Source organism: Ambystoma mexicanum, chromosome 2p, assembly GCF_040938575.1.
Source record: "Ambystoma mexicanum isolate Mex_15411 chromosome 2p, UKY_AmexF1_1, whole genome shotgun sequence".
Lineage (NCBI taxonomy): Eukaryota > Metazoa > Chordata > Amphibia > Caudata > Ambystomatidae > Ambystoma > Ambystoma mexicanum.
Window position 1 is genome coordinate 1,085,269,803 of NC_090923.1, and position 12,689 is coordinate 1,085,282,491.

Here is a 12,689-nt window from a genome sequence, read left to right on the forward strand (position 1 = left end):
TAAGAAAAAGCCTTGAATTTTTGGTGTGGTGATGGCATTGATACAACTGGTGGTGATGTGGCTCAATGCCGCTGTACCACGATGGACCTACTCCTGGCCATTCCCTTTGTAAAGTGCTATCATCTGGTACTTGTAGTCCAATTGTTATGCCTGTGATCCCAGGGCTGGTTCAAGCACTTCTGCTCTCTCATGTAGACTGCACTTTTAGTACCACCAACCTCAAAAAGAGGCCAGATGTTATGTTTTTAGGGCAAACATGACAGTCTATGTTGCCCCTCTGCTGGGAGCACCCTAGGCAGCTGCTTGAAATTGCCCTGCTGTAGAACCAGCCCTGTGTGAACCAATGCACAACTCCCAGAATGCAATGCTTTGTTAAATGAAACCCTGGGACTAATAGCTTGGAAATCTGGTATCCTGAAGGTACAGGGAGACCCAAGTCACATTTTCTATGGAATCACCACTCCATATGGCCTCGAGGAATGTTTAGCAGGCAATGGGTCTTTGAGTGTTCATGTAACAAGGATGGCTTTGGGAGGTACCCCGTCCTGTCGCCGCACAGCATTGATGTGATGCTTACAGGGAGGTCTACGACGGTCCCCGGAACCTGTGGCCGTGCTGTGGTGCATTGTGTAAAGATTGCTGATGGATTTCATAGCTACCACATCCCTGTTTATTAAAAATGAAATAAAGGAAGGGTTAGAACATTCTGCCAAGATGCTGTCTGAGTCTAAGTTACGGGATAGGGAGGTTTTGCTGCGACAGATGTCGTCAAATTCGATTTCATCAAATTTATTTTAACGACTTTTGCCACAAAAATATGTGGGGGTGGGTGTAGGTGAATAAATAATGTAGTGAGGTTATGGGGGAGGAGGGATGATGAGGGTCTCCCTTGCATATATTTGTGGCAAAATCTACCACCATTGTTCTTGGTATGAAATCAAATTCGATCAAATCTTTTCGACAAAATCACTGGTATGCAGTGATTTTAACGAATGAAAAATAACTAATTGATTTTATTACGAACTGAAAACATCTAAAAAAAATTGACGTTTTTGTTAAAACTATATATATATATGTAGTTGGGGATGGGAATAGTACTTTTGGAGGTGTGGACAAGTATGAAGAAAAATAAATAGGGGGTGGAAAAAACAAAGAAAAAATGTGTTATTTTTTTAGATGTTTTTGGTTCGTAAAAAATGCATTTGTTGTTTTGTGATTCGTTAAAATCATAGGAAACCAAAATCAACCAGAACCCTACGTTACTGAAGTGCCTTGGAACCCCCAGTTAAGGTCAACTTCTCTAAGGTAGCTGGTGCCGCGCGTGTGCTGTTGCACGCTTGCCTCCTCTAGACATTACGTCATTTAGTTTGGGACTGAATCCACCCCTTATTCTGTGGCATGGGAATCTGCGAATTGGAGGCTTACCTTTCAGCCTGTTCAACACAGACACTTTGAGTTCCCATCAGCCGGAAGGTCTGGCCATGGTGCCCTACACACACCTGTTTTTTTCTGTTTTTCTTTTAAATGCATATAATGCTAGCTCTGCCGAAACCTTTAGCACAATGCAGGGTAGGAAGCGGGGAGGAGTGGCGCATTGCATGCCACATCAGTATCTATTGTCAGGATATCACAATTTCTATTTAAGGCTGAGGTCCATGGACCATTGAAAAGTAAAGCCCAGTCAGGTTTTCAGAATGACCAAAAATTGCCCGGTGACGCTCTTGATATATTTGTATTGTTCCTTGATAGTGTTATTTTGGATGTCCTGAACACCTGGCATCCCTTTACCATTCAGTGGGCAAACGAGACCAGCCCTACATTTGTAACATTCATTTGTTTTCTGAGAACCTGAAGACCCTGCATAATGTCCCTGTGCAGTGTTCAGGCGAGGATCGAGAAGTCTGCCAGAGGTGCCATGTTATGTTGGAAAGATGTACAGAGCACTCGCTTGTGTGGGTTTGAGGGGAGCTCTTTGAGGTCTCAAACTAGCGGAGGGGACACCGAAAGAAGAATTTGAGTGGGGAGAGCCAGGGTTTCAGCCCTTTTCTGAATGTAAGGCAGTTTGTGAGAGATCTGAGAGCAATGGGGAGAGAGTTCCAGAGCCGGAGACTCATGGTGCAGGAAGCCGCACCACCCTTACCTTCTGGCTGATGCAGATGGGCAGAGACGGAATGATGAGGGTGGGAACATCAGTGATGACGGCATGAGCTATGATGTAGCAATGGTTGCCTCCAAGCACCCTACACACATACACACATGCATATTTGCACTACCTGTGAATCAGGCTTGGGCTGGGTGGTGATGCCAGCTAATGCTCTGCCTGTGCCCTTGATTTTGTGATGGGTAAGGTTACCCACAAGCAACATTGTAGCTTTTATAAGACGAAGTGATAGATGTGAACTCTCTTCCACCACTTGACTCTGTGTTGGGGTTTCCAATCTGTCTTCCGAGGTGGTCGTGTTGGAGCACTTCCGTACCTCATCGGTCGTCCATGAATTCCTGTATTGCTCTGTTGTGTAGATCCAACATGGCAGGCTGACACATAGCAAAGTGTACGACACTGCGAGACCCCCAAAGGGGGCTCGACTGCTATGCATGTGGCCGCTTCTCGCTACTCAACCAAAGCGGTGATCATTATTGCGTAGATGAGTGTCCTCATGGAATATTATGAAACTGAGTGCTGGAAGGGAAATGGGATGGTGGCTTTCAGAACAAGGGGACCTCCCATTACAAACACACTTGACCTCACCGTTCCAGAAGATGTTTGCCATTTGCAAATGGTGACGAGCAGAAACTGGTTATTGTAAGTTACACAGTTTACAGTATGAGTTTTGGACCTGGAGGAGCAAGCCTGACATAGAGTTTGGGGACAATTAAGGTTTACGGAAGTGGACAGCATGTCCTGTTCTGATAGGTGAAGGCAGCTGGTCCAAGAGTGTGGAAGTTAAAAGCCAGGACGAGAATTTGCCAAGTATTTTTTGCAAGGCAGTGGTTAATTCACAATCAACATGAGGTCGTGGCATTTGGCAACAAGCATCATACTATTACTTATAGCCCTGGCAAGGTGGCAAGGTCAGGATTATTGACATCGGTGCATCACAGCAATGGTGGAAGCTCTGCCAAGGTCAGGATAATTGATAGCACTGCATCACAGCAATGGTGGAAGCTCTGCCAAGGTCAGGATAATTGACATCGGTGCATCACCCCAGTCGTTGTAGCCCTGTCAAGGTCATGATAAGTGACTGCAATGCATCACACCAGTGGAGGTAGCCCTCACCACTTGCTAACACACTCTCGCTGGGACAGGCCATTTCCATGCTCACTCTACATGCCTAAAGAAGCAATAGAACCCAAGGAGAGGGGGCATTACCAGTCTGGAAATGCCCCTGGTGCGACAGTTACAAGCCTGAGTGAAGCCCCCCGCCCCCCAAGGGTTCTACGAGTACCCTGGTACCTTGTACCGGGGTACTAATAAAAACATTTTCTCTATCAGAGAAACGGCGTTGAACCTGTTTCTGAACTCGAGAAAAAAAAACTAAAACAATTATGGCCATTAAAAAAAAATAGAAAAAAGTAAACAAACAAAGTGTCCGCCAGGGAAAGGAAGAAGGGACTACAAGTGGTGCCTTCTCCCTTTCCATGGTGGCAGGGGGAGACATGAGATTGGATAGACGTAGGATTTGATGTGGGTCACAAAGATGACGTTTCCAGACATTGCGAAGTAGCGCCACGACTTGCGTCTGCGGGTCTGCACCAGCTTTCTATCTGAAGCCACTATGGCACTTGCGAGGTCGCCAAGAACAGTCGGCCCATTCTCCGAGTTCACCAGAGAATCCAGTGATCAAAAGCTCATCATTCAACTTTGTGGGTGCGGCCACATGAGAAACCATGTTGCAATCAGGGGTTACGGCACAAAGCATCCTCCTCAAGCCATGTCGGCCCATAGCCGCATATCGGTATTCTGTATTTGGGTTTTGTTGAGCACAAATCTAGCTGAAAGCAATTTGAAGGCTGGGGTCATATTTAGGGTTCACGGTGGACGGGAGCTTGGAAGGCGGAACCAGCAGGGAGTTAGTCAAGGGCACGAATCAGGGTTGTGTATATTTCATACAGCGGGTTGGTCAGCTGTTGAGGAGAGGGAGCTGTCGTTGATGGTCGAATGAGGCGTTTCTGAATTGTTGACCAGTTTGGTCCATTTCATTGTGGTATGGGATGCGGATCCAGTTCCTGGGGCTTCTTTATCAAAGGCTACCCATCTGGTCTATTACGTTTTTTGCTTTGAGGTTGAGCTGTGCCCGCCTCTTTGTCGGGCATTTCCTTCCAGGGATGACCAGTTTCTCTGCCATAGAGGCTGGTGACCACTTGTCACTGCCCAGTAGACAACACAACAGGTCTTGCAAGTGTCGTGGGCATGACTTGATGCCTTTTTAAGACTGTAACGTGAAGCATAGTTACCCTTTATTTCGCATATTAGTAACCGGCGAGAGTCAAGCAGAATGCAACACGCCGAGAATCCCTCGATTCTCGGCCGGGATTCCAGCCTAGTCCATGGCTGGGGGCGTGGCAGCCCCTCAGCCAATGAGGAGACTCGAAGCGAGGCCATACTCGCTCCGAGCCTCCCCACGGCTGAGAAGCTGCCTTCCCCCAACGCCGGGGATTCAGGTAAGGTTTTTTTTTCTTCCCCTTTCCTCCCACCTCCCGGCCCTCCCAACCCCACTTACCTTCTACCTCCTTTGACGACGCCGGTGGCAGCCTCCAGCTGTGTGGAGGGTCGAAGCGGGTCCATCCCCACTCCACGCCTTTACACGTCTGGAGGCTACCATCGTCCCCCACCGGGGATTCAGGTGCATCTTTTTTTTCTTTTCCCCTCCCCACCCCCCAACCCCACTTGCCTTCTTCTCTGTCGTCTTTCAGGAGCGGACACACTGGGAACACGTCTGATCCCAGCGCGTCTGCTCCCGATGGCCTCCATAGACTCCGTTTTCCCTTTCCCGGCATCCATTTTCTTGGTCGTTTTTTTTTTTAATGTCCCGAAACGCTGCAGCGTTTCGGGACAGAAAAAACTGCTTTTAGTGTCCCGATCACTCAGATCTTGCAGGCCGGGGTACTAATAGCAATATGCCCCTTCCAGCTGGGGCATTACCGAGCCAGGTAATGCCCCGGGGTCTTCGTTAAGGCCCTCACTTTGATCGGGCATATAACTATGGACCCCGGGGTAGTACCTGACTCGGTTATGCCCCCGCCGCTTGGGGCATATTGCTTAAATATCCATCAATGCATAACCCCTGGATATTGCTGGTAAGTATGGTCCATGGCAACTAAATGTTTGTGGTGATGTAGCGGGGCCCCAAGGTTTTTAGGGACACAGTCTTTGAACGCCATGTCCACCGAGGTCATGGAGCTTCATTTTGGCAGGGCCTAACTATTGGGAGGCTTTATATTTCTCTAGGGAAGGGTACAGCATTGAGAGTGTAAGGGGAGCTTGGTTCCTTGCTTTCAGACTGGCAATTTATTTATTTATTTATTAACATTTATAAAGCGTGCAACAGCCCAAAGGCATCGTGGCTGTGTAATGATGAGATCCATTGAGGCAGGGTTCCAGGAACCCGCCCACACGCGATACAGCTAGGTGGAAGCCCCCCCCCTGTGAACAGCATGCCCCCCACAGTCCATTGCACTATAGCACGTATACCACCATCCACGTGCCCGTGCAGTGGCGCCGGCACCTCCTTCACAAAGTGCATGGCCTAATATTATGACTATTTGCTAACAGTCTGTATGGGGCATCGGGGCGGGCGAGAGACTGCTGAAAATGTCTGACGTTCAGCCCCTGATGCACTTGGAGTTTGTTGCTAGGTGATGTGCCGAGTGTTTTGTTTAAGAGCCTCTTAAGGACCCTTGATCCTGGTCTCCAGGTGAGATGGAATAACTGCTTTGCTGCGGGCTCGTTGTGTAGCTCAGAGTGTGTGGGCTGTGCCCCTTTAAGGAACCCCATCTGGACCAGCGTTTCACAGAATGTTTGGGAAATGGATTTGGGTTGCCATGCCAGGAATAGAGCTATGCTTCTCAGAGCGCCCTGTCCTCATTCCATAGAGGTGAGGCCTGCTCTAGGAGTGCCACCTGCAGGCCTGCGCAGGAATCTGCAGCTCTGCTAAAGGGGCAAATGGCAAAGCAAAACAAAAAGGCGAAGGCTAGAAGATTTAGAATGAATCTTAAACCTCTGCCATTGCTCTGGGCAAGCCTCCAGGCCATCTTTCTTCGCCTGCCAAGCCATTACAGAAAGGGAAATGGCCATCTGCAAACCAGTCTTGGTCACACCCCCAAAGGGGCAGTCCAACCCGAGCTATAAGGTCACATCCCAACTGCACAAGACCACAAGCATCCCCAGACATGTTTCCGCCTCGTTGGGCCTCATCAGTGAGGAGGGAATCCGTATAAATTACCAAATAAACAAAACACGAATGGGATATTTATTCTAATTTCGGCTGTATGAAAATTACGAACAGCCAAAAATGTTGAATAGATATCGCACTCGGTGCTATTATAGAAAACAATGGGAGCGGGGGTTGCCTCGGTGTCCCCCGCCCCCTTGTTCACTATAATCAGATTGGGGGTTGTGGTGGTGACCCCTGCCTCCTAAACAATAAAGTAAAAATTAAAATGTTTTTCAAAAGGACCCTGCAGTGCTGGTTCCCGGGGAAGTAAGTGAAGGAGCCAGCATCGAATAGGAATGGATGAGTTGGGGGCATACAGCGAAACGTGCTGCCATAAGGTAACTATATGGTTTTGGGGGTGTTACCAGAAATGTGTGCGGGAGAAAAAAACAAAAGTCATTTTCGTTTAAATGACTTTCGTTTTTTTCTCCCTCTGAGACTTCTGATTCGATCTAATCATCGACAACCAGTGAGGAGTAGCGTGGGGTCTCTGTGTGCAGCAGGCACAGGATACCCTTCACACTCGGGGTGACTAAAGCAAAACCAAACGTTGATGGCTGGAAGGTTTAGAATTAATCTTAAACCTCTGGCAATGGCAGCAAAACAAGCTGTACTCGTGGTGGGCTGGGCTGGGAGCCAAAATAGGCCCTGGGAATGTTTTACAAAGTTGCACCATATCAACATGCACTGGAAGCTTTGCAACACATTCTTTACTTCATCCCATTCAAAAGAGGCCCATGGTGCAGAGGCCCGCCGGGAAATCTCCAGCGTACCCTGTAGGCCAGTCCACCTCTGGGTGGGGCCTGCCAGCTGGGGCCAGGAGACGGTTGAAATGACAGCCCTGCTCTTACAGCGCCACCTGCTGCCTGGGAATAGAAGTGAAGATGATGAATTGCACTGAGAAGAGGAACTCCCTGCTGCAAGAGTGAAACTTCTCGACCAGGGCTGGGAATACAGGTAAACCCGCCCAGCGGTGGAGGGCGAACCGCTTACTGTTCTTACAAGGGGGCAACTTCTGGGCAGGGATTAGATTGCTGTTGATGTAACTCATCCAGGAGGCAGGGTACGGCATGTACTACTCGAAGAGAAACAACCAGGCCAGTGCTTGGAGTGATGCTGAACTAACTTAGCTCCCCGGGATGGGCAGATAGGTACTGATCTGACACTGGCACCTGCTGGCCACAGCTGGGAGTGCAGCTGTGGAGGTGAGCCAGGGACTACTCTTAACGTATTACATTCTGGGGGTAACAGATTCAGGATAGGAGAGAACAGGTGGTTAGGTGGGCCGGGGCTAGCCACAGGAGAGCCCTGGCAGTCTCCAAAAACTGTCCTTGAGCCAAGCGCACTCAGCCTGAGCACAATTTTGTTTGAGAGCCTGTGACTGCAGAGGGGGCACTTTGAGTGTGTGGTAGGGACACCATGAACAAAATACATCCAGGGAGGCCATCTGCTGACTAAAGACCGGAACTGATTCCCAAAGTTCTAACTAGGATCGCAGCTGCGAGGAGAACCGAGCTCCTTTGATTTAGGACTATGTAGGGATTAACCCAGGAATGAACTGTCTATCAACACTACAATGCCCAATTGCAAGATTTAGAGTTGTGCTTCACTGAAGTATATGTCCGGTTTTGAGAAAGGACCCTAGGCTGAAACACGTGTAAACCGAAGGACAGCCTTGTAAATAAAACTCAATGGCGCATGTTGAGAAGTGTCGACTCGCGTTCCCTTATTCATCTATGGAGTAAGGGGTTAACTCCAAAGACACCTCATATGCGACAAAGCTAATTCGTGACAAAGATCTTAATCATCAGAAGAATATGAGCCAATGCTTTTTGTAACTTGAAACTAATATAACAAACTTATCCACGTTGCAGAGAGACTATCCCTGAATATCCCAAGTTTAGTCTGTTAACTCCCTAGGGAATATGTGCATACTGTTTGCCCTTCCTTGCAGGGAGTTAATAGCTACAGATTATCACAGGACAGGCAGACAGCAGGGGAGCAGAAACCCTAAATGAGCACTTAAGAAGAGCTGTTAAGCACACTGGACCTGGGTCATTTATTTACAGAATGTAGGTGATTTGCTGCTGAGTAAACTGCTTATATTTCATGTCAGAAAGGGGTTTATTTACAGAGAGCGGTTTATTTAGAAACTAACTCAGAGGGAGTTTGCGTACAGGATTCAGACTGAATGAAAACAAGAGCACCTGAGACCAGGCCCAAAGTACATGTTTGCAAGGTCTCATGATATATGGTCTGTTTGGGGCAGGTGGCCCTTGCCTAAGTCACCGCCCCCCCTCCATTAGGTCACGCCCAGCACAACATGGTCAAGCCCCCTTCCCAAAGCACCCCCTCCATTACGTATCCCACTTAAAGAACTGGAGTAAAAGGTACCCTTCTTACCAGCTCACACCGGTTTGGTGCTGCCCTAGTAACACTCTCAGCCCCTGTGGTAGGTGCACACTAACCTGCTGGGGTGATATTGGCAAAAGGGGCGGCGTTCTGTACATTGTCCGCAGATTGGATTTCCTTCAAACTGTGTGAGTTCTAATGTGGGATGTGTCCCTCATGCTGACCTCTTTGGGTTGACCAAAAAATGCATTTACCACTGGCCGGTCTGAACTCACTGCCCAATATGCTATGAAGAAAGCTAATGCCCCTGTCCCTCTGAACCAATCAACACCAGCCTTGGCATCATGGCCCACTCTTTCCTGCCTGAAGTTCCCCTCTGGTGCACATGCTGCATGTTCCTTCCCTGGACATGTCATTCACCAAAGAGGCTTCCCAGTCTTTCTCTATCTCCTGGGACTCACAGTCATACTGGGGTCTGCTTATGTGGCTAGCCTGGCTGATTCCCTCCCCAATGTTACATCTGCATTAACCCCAGCTTGCACTCTTTAGCAGCACTAGTGGTAATAAGCCAGGAAACTCCAACCCGTGCCCTTGCCCAGAGTATGAACATCATAATTCTTTTTTCTTTTTTTATTTAAAATGTTTTAGTTTACAAGTAAACTTTTTCATTCTCTCTTTCATGTCATTTAATAACATAAATTTAAACATATACATATACCTTTAAGAAGAATCAAGGGACAGCGCAAGAATAGAAGGACAAAAAACAGAGTACAGTACACACCGGTCCATTGTCTTTCTTTTTCCTTTGATGTTACTATTGCTCTTGCTTTTTCGTTTGTAAGAAGTCAGTTTTTACTGATCAGGCCCGGGAACTTTGTTGGTAATTGCTTCCCAAAATTTCATGATTGTGATAATAAGTTTTATGTAATTTCCTGCTAATATCCTTGTCCATCTTTGTTCTGGATCTAAGGGAGCCCCTGCGTATAGCCATCTATCTCTATATAGGCTCCTTTGCTCTGTTAGTCCTGTGCACTTCATGATTATGTGATATAAAGTTTCGACTTCAGATTTATCTTTACAAAATCGACAGTACATGGAGTCCTCAGGTATTTGTTTTATCATTCCGAGTCTTTGTCTTGTCGGTAGAATATTCATCAGGAATCTTGGGAAACTATTTCTAATGATCTTGTCAGGAAATTTCTTCTTGTATTCCGGGAGCTGATGCAGTGATCTGATATCAATATTGCTTGTTAAAGATAGTTTGTATGTTGTGTTTATCGCCATTGTTTTGATACGATCATTTCTTTGGAGTTCCAGTTTAGCTTTCTGTGGCCAATTTATCGATTCTAAGTGATCGACCGCGACTGATTTAGCCGCGGCCGGAATGAACGCATGAGAAAGATGCGAACTACCAAAAGTGTGCACCTTTCTCATGCGAACACACGTACATACTACGGCGGCTGCAGGGATTTCCCCTGCAACATCCCACTCACTATGCCACACAGTATAGTGAGCGGGGTGTTGCGTGGGATGCCCCTGCAGCCCCCACACTTTTTTTTCTTTTTTTTTTTACTTACTTGCAATGCTACCACCAAAGGTTCGAACTTTTGGTGTTCGAACCTTTGGTGGTAGCATTTTTCAGTCGTTTTGTACGGTCAGACCTTTTTTTTCGGTCCAATCCTACAAAACCAATTTATCAACATTTCAAGCTGTATATCCTCTCGTTCTATCAATGTAATGCAAGCTAGTTTCCATTGTTTAAGTACAGTTGCATTTGTTGCGAGATTTCTATCTCGTAAGATATCTATCGTTGGTAGTTTTTCCATTATTTGAGTCTTCCTAAACAGCATGAGGCAGTTCCAATTTCTCACGGCTTTGAGGGATTGTAGGCCCAATTCGTGCCTTATACGAGGCGCTGGAAAAGAAGCTGGTAATGCAAGTATTTTACGCCATATTGTGCCTTCTAATTGATTCCAGAGTCCTTGTGGTGCGTTAATCAAAGTTTCAGCTCTGTATGTTAGTATTGCCATTATTTTTTGTATGTAAAATGTTATTATTGGTTGCAGTGAGTATGTCCCATATTTGCCATTAAGCATCTTGCCTTTTCATGCTAAGTATAATGCTTTTTGTTTGGTTTTTTCCATCCACAGTTTTTCAGTTTCGGATTGATTTACTAACAGACCCACGTATTTTATATTTGTCACTGTTTCTAATTGCTTGCCATCCAAAAAGAAGGTCATTGATTTTTTGTTATATTTTTGCATTAGTGACCTAACTTTTGTTTTTTCCCATTGATTTTAAGGTCATTTTCTTTTGCTTAGTCCATGAGATGATTCATAGTCCTTTGTAATCCTACTTTTGTTTTGTCAGAGCATACTATGTCATCAGCGTATATTATGTGTATGACTTTGGTTTGATTTAATCTTGAAGGGTTTGTTTACAATTGTAGATTGGTGTTCAGGCAAGTCTGAGATATAAAGGCTAAATAATGTTGCTGCGAGTGGGCAGCCTTGCTTTAATCCATTTGATGTCAATATTCTGGCAGTCAGGTTTCCTCTTTGCGAGATTCGGACTTTGATAGAGGTATTGGTGTATAATGCGATAATCGGCTGTAGAATGTCGTTCGAGCAACCCAAAGCTGTTAATTTATTCCACAATTTAGATCTATTGATTGAATCAAAGGCCAATTCAAGATTGACAAATACAGCTAAAGTTGTTGTCTTTTCTCTCATTGCTTCTAATTTCAGGGGATTTAGCATTAGGAGATTAATGTTTGTCCCCGCATTTTTAGTGAAACCAGTTTGCCTATGGTCTAGTCTTCTGTTTTCTTTTGCCCAATTTACTAATTTCTGTAGGACAAGTGACTTGAATACCTTACCAAGAGGCTCTAGTAATACAATTTGTTGTTACTTTACCGCTAGGTTCCTTGGTCCAGTTTTGTATATTGGAATAAGGGCAGCTGTCTTCCAAGTTTGTGGGACCTTGTTGTGTTTTGCAATAGCTTTAAATATTTCTTGGCAAATTTCTGCCCAAATTTCTGGTTGCTGTTTTAAGAGGGCATTGCTCGTTGCATCCGGGCGTGGGGCTCGTGAAGGATTCACTTTTTTAATTTGGGTTAAAATCTCTGAATAGTCCCACTTAATCTCCCATTTTGTTTCCCTTGCCTGGGTGGTTGATGGACTCGAAGCTTTATATAAACTGGAGAAGTGAGATATCCATTGTTCTTCAGAAACATTTTGGATCATATTCTCTGATTCATTTGTGTTCTGGTTTAATAAGGCCAATAGGTTTCTAGAGTTTCGATTCTTTAGTGCATTAAGCATGCTCTCAGCATCTTTTTCACGCATTTCTGCTTTCATGGATTTAATCAAATTAGAGTATTGCTGTTTTAATTTTCGAGCTGCATTTGCTGTTGTTAGAGGTGGACTTTCCTTTAGTAATCGCAGCTTCTTCCTTAGTTGTTTCTTCCTCAAGGCAATTGAACATCATAAGACAACTATGACAAACAAAACTGGAATTGTCCTTGTCCAGACCTGCCTCGGACAAATTCAGTTGCTCTCCAGCAAGCATTTGATATTCCTCACTTCTAAGGTAAGGGGTTCGGAAGGGTGCAGTGGCGTAGGGTTCTTCCAGTGAAGTGGCGCTATGACCACCCCCACTTATAATGAGGCAAATGTTGATGTTATTAGATATTGTACCAAGTAAAATCATCAAGCGACGGAAATATGGACAAAAGAAGGTTGATACATAAAGAAAATGAATTAATTTACCTAGTGCAGTGACAGGCCTCAATGAGCAGGCAGAAGAGTGGTGATATAAGAGTAGGTAATCATTAGCCAAGGAGTATCGCTGATGTAGAATTTTCCCTGGTACTAGAGAAAAGAAATGTAAAACTAAAAGCGT

General features: G+C 45.7%; 1 protein-coding gene across 25 annotated transcripts in view; it reads left to right on the forward strand.

The window, feature by feature from the left end:
- Positions 1 to 12,689, forward strand: part of NRXN2 (neurexin 2) — a 2,524,532-nt gene that overhangs the window by 648,396 nt on the left and 1,863,447 nt on the right. The window lies entirely within an intron of this gene.